Source organism: Athene cunicularia (assembly GCF_003259725.1).
Source record: "Athene cunicularia isolate RWA chromosome 2 unlocalized genomic scaffold, athCun1 chr2_part1, whole genome shotgun sequence".
Classification (NCBI taxonomy): Eukaryota; Metazoa; Chordata; class Aves; order Strigiformes; family Strigidae; genus Athene; species Athene cunicularia.
Genome location: NW_020799095.1, coordinates 106123982 through 106135692, shown reverse-complemented (window position 1 = coordinate 106135692; position 11711 = coordinate 106123982).

Here is an 11711-nt window from a genome sequence, read left to right as displayed (position 1 = left end):
TTTTTTTTTTTTTTTTTTTTTTTTTTTAACTGCCAGTGGAACTCTTTTAGAATTCATTTGATTTAGGACTACAGATGTTTTGTGCACAACTAGTACTGTTTACTTTTTTAATGATCTTATAAATATATTAGTAGTATTTTAAGACGGGCCAATTCAGACTAGAAGTGGAAACAACCAGTTCCCCATTTCCATCTTATTTCTCCAAATGGCATGATTCAACGTAGCGGACAGGTTAACATAATGGATGCATTCTGCTGAATTTTCTTCAAATACCTCTACTCAAACTATTTGACATGTTCACTTACACTTGTGCTGAGATTCTGTTTGTGACCAAGGATATTCCATCATATTCTGTAATACTTCACATTACTGGGAGAGCAACTGAGTATACTGAAGCAAGAGCTAGAGTTCATGTCTTCAGTATTACAGATCATCCACCATGTGCACTGTCCTTCAGCTAGTGTTTTGAAATCAGTTTGGGATTTTAAGGACTCTCAGTCTGTGACAGGTTAATTCAGCTGTCTGTGAACTAGAATCAAGAAACTTCATTACGCAAGAAACTGCAACAGATGAACAAAAGACACCTGGAAATGTGAAAGGCTTGGAGAACTATGGCTCGGTGCCTGCAAATCTGTCTGCCTTTGAAGAAAGCTACTTTAAGGCCTTTCTAGGAATGGTGTTGTACTGTGTTGTTTTATCAATATTTTTTCATATAGAGGTGTAATTTATAGAAAAACATTGGTGAGGCACAGTAGGTTTAGCAAATGCGTTTCCAGGTGAATGTACATGGGGACCTAAACCAAGTGGAAACAAAAGCCTGATATTCCATCCTGTTCTTTGCTAACCTTCTTATTCACAAAACAGTGAAGCTTACGTCCAAATCAGTACCTATCTGAATGGGTACGCAAAACAGATGCACACATAGAGCATTTGGAAGTATTGTTTCTAGATATTAAAAAGTTCTGGTTGGATGTTCAGAAGTGACAGTGACTGCAGCTGATGTTAATGGCTTTTATAAACAACAGGTCGGTCCTGAAATTTAAATATGTCAAATTGCTGAATCTGGTGTTAATTGTGAAGTGAATTTCTCAAATTTCTAGACATCAGCAAATATGCACCTGTTATGCCCAGAAGCAAAAAGCTCAGCATATGATTATGATCATAGAGCAATGCTGCTGTGATTCACAGCTACTCCTGTTTACTTTTGCTTATTATCTGCTAAAAACATATTAAGAAAATTTAAAACAAGCTGGTTGAAACTGGAAAGGGAAAATTTAGTCCTCCATCTTAGTTCTCTGAAATTGATTTAACATAGGATACAGGTTTAAATGTGACAAAAAAATGATAGTTTAGTCTTTGAGCCATTTTGCCATGTGCAGTAAACCCGAGATTACCCACTGCAGAAGTCAAGTCTGAGTTCTTTGCCAGGAGAAAGCATCTTGCTCCTCACCTGCTTCAAGATTAATAATATCATTCCAACGAGATTAGAGCCATTATTCTTTCTGACCTGACCCAAATGGTACAAATGGGATTTTAAAGACAGTGTCTACTGAAAGATCCAGCAGAATGATGAGGTGCACACAATAGCTACCATGAGAAATCAGTGGTGATAGCCTGTCATGTCAGTGTTATAAAGAAGATACCCTATTAGGTTTAGCTATTAGACCAGAAGAAGATAATAGTCATAGATCCTGACCTTTAATTAAATGGACAACACAGAGAGAGAAAGATAAACAAACGTGCAAAAAGTGGCAACTTGTGCTGTCTTGGTAGCAAGTCTGTGGAATGGAAAAGGGACAGTAACCAATGGGACATTTTTCAGATTGCTTTTTCTCTCATTTGGTGAAGAGTCAAAAAGTGGTGATGACAGAACAAAAAGTCATTAAAAGGGAGAGGGAGAGAATTTTTTAAACTGGAGCAGAATATATTTTTAAGGTGTCCAGATTTGCTCTGTACAGAACTGGTTCATTTTCTGCTGAATATGAATGAACACCAGATAAGCTTTGGCAATCACTTTTTCTGAATATTACTTCATTTGGGCCACACTATGGCAGGAGAGTAATGCCCATCATCTTCCTACCTCACATTTTCTAAATACTGATGGAGCTGCCCAGTAAGACAAAAAATTGGGGACTTCTGAAGGTGTCATGAAGAAAAAATATTTGCCTATGTGCTTGAGGTAAGTTTATTTCTTAAACTTTCATTATCCAAGGACACACCCATAGAGTAGTATGTGTCTGGATCTAGTTCTAAGATATTTGTGCTTATTCAGAGTGAACTATACCTTACTTGATGGTCAATCCTATGATAATGTTCTACTTGCAGAATAAGCTCATGTAAGCATGAGCAGCACACAGCATGAGCTAATCTGTCAATTATTTGTAAAAAATGTGACAAGAATTGCTGAGTTCTCATAATCAGTCAATTCTTGAGGAAAAACAATAACACTTAAAAAAATATTCAGATTCTTTTTGCTCTTAATCTGATCATTTCCATGTGGAGAAGATAGAATTAAAAAGATCTGGAATGCTTCATTGTTATTTACTTTTCCAGTATCTCCAGGCCTGCACTATAAAAGTTTCAATGTATACAAAAGCCTCATGACTGAGAACCTTGAAGATGACAAGACTAGAAACAAGACTATTTCAGTGAACTCTAAGATGAAGGTTTGCATACACAATAGGGAAAAGGTATAGCTATTAGTATTGTTGACAAGTAATGAACCTTCCCAACTGATTCAAAACAGGTTCTGTGTAAACTTAAAACCCCTAACCAAAAAAACCCAAATTTTATACATAAATGGCAGGTCTTATTGCACTTATCAGACATTCTTTTTTTAATATTTTATATTTATCAGGACAGTCTAATGTAATTTGTGGCAACTTATTTTAACTATTTGAATTTGAGAAAATTCTCCAGACATTGTGGAGGAAGCATACATTTCAAAACTGATTCAAAGCTATGAAGTAGTAGGGTTTTTCTTTTCCAGCAAAACAAGTAACTGCTGCTTTAAGCAACCTGGATGTTTCTGCTGCATCTGCCAAGATCTAGCACAGTGATGGGTTCTGGCATTTCTGGGTTCAGCTGTAACAACATGGTGCAGTGACCAGTACCTCTTGCCCTGTGTGTAGTCATGCTACTATGGCAGAGTGTAGGGGTCAGTCCTGTAGCTCCATCTATAGTACCTAACGCTTTTATCAACTGAAGACTCAATTTTCAATTCCAGGTCATGATCAAGATGGCAGTTTTCACACAATGCAACTAGTTATTATAGTAACTAGTGACTTTCATTTGAGCGAGAAAATATTTGTGGAGTTTGAAATGAAGTAACAAAGATATGTGATATAATAATTTAATGGAATGTGTTTTCACCTCTGGAAGCCTCACTGCAACTCCTGAACTGGTCATCTGAATCATCCATTAAACTAGTCCCTGGTTATTTATTTCATTTATTTCTCAGTGAAAAGTAGTTTTCTTTAAAAAAATTGCAATGTACTGGCAGCCTTTACATAAGAGAATCAGAGGTCTGTAGAAACAAAGACACTTACCCTTAAGGATTAAGATATTTGAATATCTAGGTAGACTTGCAAAAGATCTGCCTGAAATGTTCACTCTTCCAAGTGTTTCACTTCATATCACATATGTATATATGTATATGCTTGTTCTCATTCACATGATGTTAAAAGATATTGACAGGTAGCTTAAATTTTCCATGGTTAAAAAAGATTACTAATAACTGTTTTAAGAAGTTACAAAATTTCAGATCATGTTACACAGGAATTTGAATTGTGTGAAAATAATTATGTTGAACACCTATACACCTGTTCACATATAAAAAAGCAAAAAAAACCCCACCCAAAAAACGAAACAACACACACACACAGACACACACACACACACACACAAAAACCCCAAACAAAAAACACCCAAAAAACACCCAGACTACTAAAACAGGGAATGAGATTTGTGAAATACAAGAATTTACCAATGGAAACCCTTATCCATGTGAATAATCATATTGGCCTTCATCAAAGTACTCACACAAGTAAAGATTTGTAAGATCAAGCTACTAACTTGCTGACTATCCTTAAAATCAAGGACATTCAAGAAATGAGGGACACAGAACAATGATTCCACAGTATTAAACATTAAATCAGTGATCAAATATTAAATGGAGGATTACAGAAAATGACTAAGATGCATTGCTCTTAATTGTGTAAGTTATGGACCCAATTGCTGGTTTCATTTGCAAAAGGGAAATCATTTACAAGGTTAATTGCAGTGTCACCTCACAGTCTCCAGTTCTTTTTCATGTTGTGCAAAGCAAGTGTGAGCAGATGGACAAGAAGAACATCTGGCAGAGAGAAGCAGGATCAATGCTGCTGACAGTCTTGACTGATTTCCTTTAGTGTGCACACAAAATAATTGGTGACAGAAAGGGCAGTCAGAAGTAAAGCTCCAAGCCTAAAGTGAATCTTTGCTCATGCTATTAGGGAACAAACTAGCTTCTGCAGCTCTCTCTGCCAAAGTCTGGGAGACCTTAAATATCTTAAAAAAAAAAAAAAAAATTGTGATAATTGGTTTTTGTACAATATATGTCCTTAAAATGAGTAACACACTCATGCAGTTTTCTCCATTCATATTTACTTTGATCTCTAAAACTACCAGTCTCTAATTTAAGCTTAATTTGTGGAAAGGTGTGCCTGTGAACCAACTGTATGGCTGTTCCTTTTAGTCCACATATCACTGTGTCAAAATTTGATAGATCCTATGAACCACAGGTCTGCAAAAAGCATCCAAGACTGCTAAAGCAAACTTGTAGGATGTACAATATTATACAGCAAGTTCCTTCAAGTATTTAGCATTACTTTTTAATGCTTCTTTTAATGCATCTGTAAAATAGGGACTTAGCTGACGTCATTTCAAACCCACTCTCCAATATCCTGGAGGAGTTGTAGCAATGAGAGAGGGTCTCTGGTTTGAACAAAAGAACAAACATTAACACGCCTGTCTTCCACAAATGCCAGAGGAAAGATCTGGGGAATTACAGACTAGTCAGCCTCACCTCAGCCCTTGGGAATATCTCCTTATGTAAGCCATTTCCAGGCAAAAGAAAGAAAAAGTGTTAGGTGGAAACTAATAGCACAGACTTCCTATGGGGGAAATCATTCTTTATCAACTTGATTATCTTTTGTCATAAAATGACTAGATCTGTGGGCAAGGGGAAGGCAGTGGGTATCATTTATCTTGACTTTAACAATGCTTTCAACATAGAAGGAAGATACTGTTCAAAGTGACCTTGATAAATTTGAGGAATCATCCAAGAGAAACCAGATCAAGTTCAACATAGATAAATGCAAAGACACCATCCTGTAACCTGGAATGGAAGAACCCTAGGCACTGGCACAGACTGGAGACCTGTACTACACTGTCAGAGAGGATCCAGGAGTTCTGATGACTAGAAAGTTGAACATGAGTCAGTCGTGTCATTGTGAGAAGCAACCACATCCAAAATGGATCAAAAGGAAGTGATATTTTCCCTCTACCTGGCACTGGATGAAGCGGGTTCTGGAATACTGCATACAGCTCTGGATACAGGAAATATTTCAACAACCTGGAAGGAGTCTGGTGGCAGGTTCCTAAACTGCTATGTAGATGGAGAACTGCTATGTAGATGGAGAAGGAGAGACTGAGAATAAGGTTGGTTTAACTTGAAGTCTAACTGTTTGCTGGTTTTCATTCCCAGAAGTGAAGTTATAGAGAAGATGGATCCAGAACCTTCTCAGAGATGCACAATTAAAAGACAAGAGACAACAGTCACAAGTTTCATCAAGGAAAACTTATAAAAAAAAATAAAAATCTTTACCACAAGAGTGGTTAAATACAGGTTGCCCGGAGATGATGTGGAGTCTCAATTTTTTTGAGATTTTTTGAGATTTTTCAAAACACAAATAGAAAAGGCCATGAGAAACTTGATTAGAGTTTGGAGTAAGGCTTGCTTGATGAAGGAAGTTGGATCAAAAATTTTGAAGTTCTTTTCCAAATTTTCTATGATTTGATTGTCAGATTCTGTAAAGCAAGGTCCATTCTCTTCAAATCAGTAGTCTAGATATCCTGACACTTAAAGAACAGAAAAGAAACTGTAAAGGTCTAGGGACTTTTTCCCAGAGTTTGTCAAATGGACAGAGATGATGATGATGATGACGACGTAAAAAGCAACAAGGGAGTGGTGTTCTTAAAAGAGGACAGGGCTAACTACTCAGATCAAGAAGAGCACGACTCCTGTACTTGTGGAAGATTTTTAAACCTTTTTCATCTTCCTCTCCTCCTCCCTCACTGAAAATGTGTGACTTGCTGTGTTCCTGTATCAGATAACTCAGTCTCTTGCTGCCTGCCACTATGAAGTCAGGGCTGACACTGCCCATGTATGAGAAGTTTTTCTAGTGTCTTTTCCAGACTCCAGACTGCTTTTCAACACGACCAGTCACTTGTCTGTTTATATAATATTTTGTATGAATGCACTCATATTTTTACAACAAAAACATGAAAACAAACAAATCATTAAACCCTTTCTTAGGTCAATTTTCTAGATTTTTAGCCAATTCCCTACTCTGCAAATAACATGAAATTATTAAATGCCTTTTACATTTCTGTCTTTATATCCCAAGGTCCCAAGGAGTTTATAGTGGTTAAAGTTCACTCCTTTCAGTCCACCTGATCTTCTGACTCCTGGCTGGTTTTGTACTGTTAATCCTTAAAACTTGACTTTAGTACCAGATTAAAATATCTCATTATTAATACTGCTGTGCCTTTATGGTAACCCAAGAGATATATCTGTGTCTTTAATTTTTTAGTATTTTGTGTTTATTCTTCTCTTTCCCTGTTTTTTTTCAAGATAGAAAATAATTTCCCAGTTATCAATCACAATGCAGAGTATGCCATATGCACATGACACATTGAAGAGGAAGTTCAAGGGTGAGCTCTCACCTGGTCTTAGCATTCCCTCTACAAAGTACAAATAAAGTTGTTTCTGTTTGGTTAAAGTAGAAAACACTGTACACAACATATGTAATTAATTATCACCAATACTGTTATCACTAATATCCAGCCAGTTACAAAAAAGCTGCTTCTTGTTACGTTGCTTCGACATTACCATTTCCCCTCTGATGGAGATATGTATTCAGTTATGTATGGGAGCTGTTCCCAGTTTATTCTTTTCCTCTTATATTGGCTGTCATATTTTTTTCTCACTTTTTTAAACCAGCTCATCAATTCTGATTAGTTGCAAACAAATCTGTATGTATAAGGGGCAATACACAATATAGATGATTTTCAGATATTTGCACACATGCTGATGACAAACAGGGCTGTGTAAAAAAGAAAAAAAAACCACCTTTGCAGAAGAACTATAATAATAATTATATTATATAATTGCTATGATAATATTACTATATTAATAAAGTTACTACAATAACACTAAATCTTTTGGGCAGTAGCTGATTGAAATTTCTAGTTTCTCTTTCTCTTCTCTCCCTCTGTTTCTTCATACTGCTATGATATTACTAGGGAAGCAGCATTTTTTCCCATGCTGGAAATAACAGAACAGTGTTGGAGGAATTTGAATTCCCATTTGATTTTCTCAAGACCGTATTAGCTTTCCTCCTGGGACTCACAGAATCTCACCTGCAGAGCTTTGGTTCTTTGCAGGGGAAGACAGAACATGCAGTAGTCAGGAAAATGTCTGACTCCCATCCTTCTTGGCTCCCTATAATTTCTGTGGAGGGGTCATGTGAGCAGCAAAGGAGAAGAAAAACACATTAGAAGGTTTAGAAAAGGTCCCTATGTCCCATAAAACTGTTCAGGTTCAATACCAGATTCCTACCAGGAGTGCTGCTTAGTGATGTTTAATGATTTCATTATTTGCTTTCTTGTAAGGTTGAAATTGTAGCCTTTGTTGGTATCAATATTATGCTTCCACTCTTGCAAAATTTCTCTTTTTTCTGTCTATTCTAAGCACACAATTTTCTAAGGAGGTCCCCAAGACAATCCATAAAGTCCAGATTTGCTGGCTGATCAACCAACTTGAGACAGGGAGCCTGTAAGCGTGGTTCTAGAAAAAGCTAAAAGCATCTTTCTAAAGCCTGTGAGGTTCTATGAGCTATAGCCATCTCAGTGAGATATGACATTTGTATTTTGATAGAGAGAGGTGAAAAAAAAATGAAAATGGAATCCCTTCTTGAGGACAGGAACACACATGGGACTGAAGAGAAGTAGAATGAGTATTGGCAGTATAATAGAAAAAACATGGGAGATGTTAATGGTTCATAAGAACTCAGAAAAGCTTCAGAGTGAAAATAATTTCTACAGGAAAAAATGTGCTACAGCAAAATGGCCATTTTCTGACACTGTGCCAGATCATAACAAAATTAAGACAGTCTTTGAATTTTTTTTTCTTTATACCTAAAGTGTAGGGGAACATAAAAGAGTAGAAAGAGCATTCTGTTGAAGATAATGAGTACCAGAAAAATACTGCATTCTCTAAATATGAATAAGAAGGAAATTCTATAATAAAGGTAGAATACTGAAGAATAACATTAAAAAACATTAGGCAATATTTAAAGCACATATAGACAGATATATAAGAAATGTGTATGTAACTCTTTACAAATGTTCAGAATCTAAAAAATAAAAAAAATAATTAAAATCTCAGAATTAAAATAGATATACAACTGATTTCCCCAACATTTCGTGAAAGTAAGATTAAAGGTGAAACTCTGTAAATAGGAAAATAAAAATTATTTGTGAGATAATCACACCAGAACAAGCATGGCACCTGTGCCTGGTTTCTGTGTGTGTGACGGGATTTTTGGTAGCAGGGGAGGCAGCTACAGTAGTGGCCCCCTGTGAGAAACTTCCCTGGCTCCAAGTTGGACCTGCTTTAAGCCAATGCCATGTCAATTAGAGATGGTGGCCATACCTCTGTAATAACATATTGGAGAAGGGGAATCTAGGAAGAGGAGTTGGAGTTGTGAGACACTTATGTAAACTGAGGTCAGTGGAAGAAAGGAGGGGTGAGGGAAGGTGTGCCAGAACACAGACTCCCCTGCAGCTCATGGTGAGAGGGCAGGCTGTCCTCCTGCAGTCCATGGAGGTCCATGGTGGAGCAAATGCTGACCTGCAGCCTGAGGAGAACCCCATGATAGAGCAGGCGGCTAAGTCTGAAGAATGACAGGGAGTCTATGGGAAAGCCCCATTGTTGTAGCTAGATGTTAGAACGAGGTAGAAACTTGAGAAGGAGTTTGCAGCGTGAGAGAAGGACTCATGTCAGAGAAAGTTTGAGGAGGATTGTCTCCTATGCGAGGGACACCATGCTGGAACAGGGAAAGAATGTGAGGAGTCCTCCCCCTGAGAATGAAGGAGAGGTGTGACTGATCAAAGCCCCCCATTCCCTGTCCCCCTGCACTGCTGTAGGGAGGAGGTAGAGAAATCAGGAGCAGACCTGAGCCTGGGAAGAATGAAAGGATGGAGGAAGGTGTTTTTAAGATGTGGTGATACTTCTCAATGTACTACTCTGCTTGTTAAGTGGTGGTATTAGTGTTTGAATTAAATTGATGTTCTTTTGCTTTCCCCAACGAGTCTGTCTTTTGCCTGTGACTGTAATGAGTGAATCATTCCTCCTTGTCCAGGCATTCCCATTATTCTATTCTCCTTCCCATTTCTGAGGGGGAGTGATCGAGCTACCTGGAAGAAGGTTGCAGAGAGATGAGAATGAGTCTCTTTAACCAAGTAAGAAGAGGTAATGGCCTCAAGTTTCCCCAGGGAAGGTTTAGGAAGCATTTCTTTACAGAACAGGTTGTTAGGTGTTGGAATGGGCTGCCCAGGAAGGTGGTGGAGTCCCCATCCCTGAAGGTGTTTCAGAGTCAGGTCGACATAGCGCTGAGGGATATGGTGTAGTTGGGAACTGTCAGTGTTAGGTTAATGGTTGGACTGGATGATCTTCAAGGTCTTTTCCAACCTAGACGATTCTGTGATTCTGTGAGTGGCTGTGTGGTGCTGAGTTGCTCTCTGGGCTCAAACCACAACAGTGCCTTATGTTAACAAAGCTTTAAGTCAAACATGTGTAATCACAAAATACCACAAAAAATAAAGTTCTGTGATGAAGAGTGGCAATACAATATCAGGGTTTTATTATAAGTCCTCTAACATTATAGGAATGTGTGAAATACAAGAGATGTTTGAAAGGGTGTAAGTGTACAAAAGAGAATATTTTGATGACTTTATGTGGACCAGGTCAATTTCATAATGCACCATAGTGCAATCATAACATTTTTGACACCATCAAAGGACATTTCATGAACCAGTCAGTTAGAGACTTCAAGATATGGGGCAGTCTTTGGTTATGTCCTGAGAATTGTTGAGATCACTATTTAAGATAAAACTGGCAAAGGGAAGCTCTATAAGAGTGACAATAATGTGGTGAAATGCTAATCCTTATAAGAAAAAAAGGAAAAGATATCATGCAGTACCTGCCTAATTTAAAAAGGGAATGAACAAAACACACAGCCAAAAAAATAAAAGACCTGTATGGCACACAGAGAATAATCATTGGTGCCACAGAGGAACAGTGGTATAAACCACAAATTAAATATGACTTTAAAAGAACTCAGTAAATACTAATGTGATAAAACTGAAGTATTAGAAAATGATTATAAGTACAGACATCCCTCCGAAATATAAAGTTGTGTCTTAATGGGGAAAACTGAGAAGAACAAACTTTGACAACTTAGAAGTAGGAGTATAATAAGGTTCATGAGAAAAGGTTTTTATGGGCAGCTTCTTCATCCCAACACTCTTTAAAAAAACAGAAGCCTAAGTATAAAGCACTATGTTGTGAAGTTTGTAAATTATGGTGCTATAAAAGGAAACTAAAGTCTTTGCAAGAATAATTAACATCTTTCATTGGTTTACACCAAAGGATTTTGGGAGGTTCTCACAATGATGATTTCTCTCCATACTTACAATGACATACTGTGTAAAATTGAAATGTTGATAGAAATGGTTTTACAACAAATCGCTAAACTTTATAGCAAGAAATTACAAAGTATTCCTAAGAAACTCCAATGTAAAATTAAAAGAACTCTCTATAGTCCATAATCTGTTGTTTAACTTGGCTTTAGCATCAGAGGAATAGAAGTTAACTTTTAGAAATAACTTACATTTACAAAAGCTAACATAACCAACACAACAGATGAGTGAGGTCTCCACAGGGGGAAAACTGGAAAGAGGGAAGTCATGACCATAAAAATACTAAGAGTCATAAATTATCAAAAGTGACCATAAATCTCTGGGGGAGGTATTCTGTCCTGACAGTGAGGGGAAAAGGTGTGAGAAGGGCACTAATAGAACAAGTTAATAATTGGCTGTAGAACTGGTGATAGTGGCAGGGTTTTGGGTTCTATGGCCATGCGACCCTGTTTGCAGACCACTGTCTGGGAGAGATGGGTATCACCTTACTAAGTTAGGCAAAACTATTTTTGCCAGTAGGATGGCTGACCTCATTAGGAGGATTTTAAACTAGGAATGGTGTGAACAGGAAAGGGCAGCCAAAAGGCCTGTGAGGTATTGCTGACAAAAAGGCATGAGGTGTTGTGATGGGAAAGAGACACAACGTCAAAAAACAGGGCTTGGTTGGGGTCACTTCCAGCACCCAC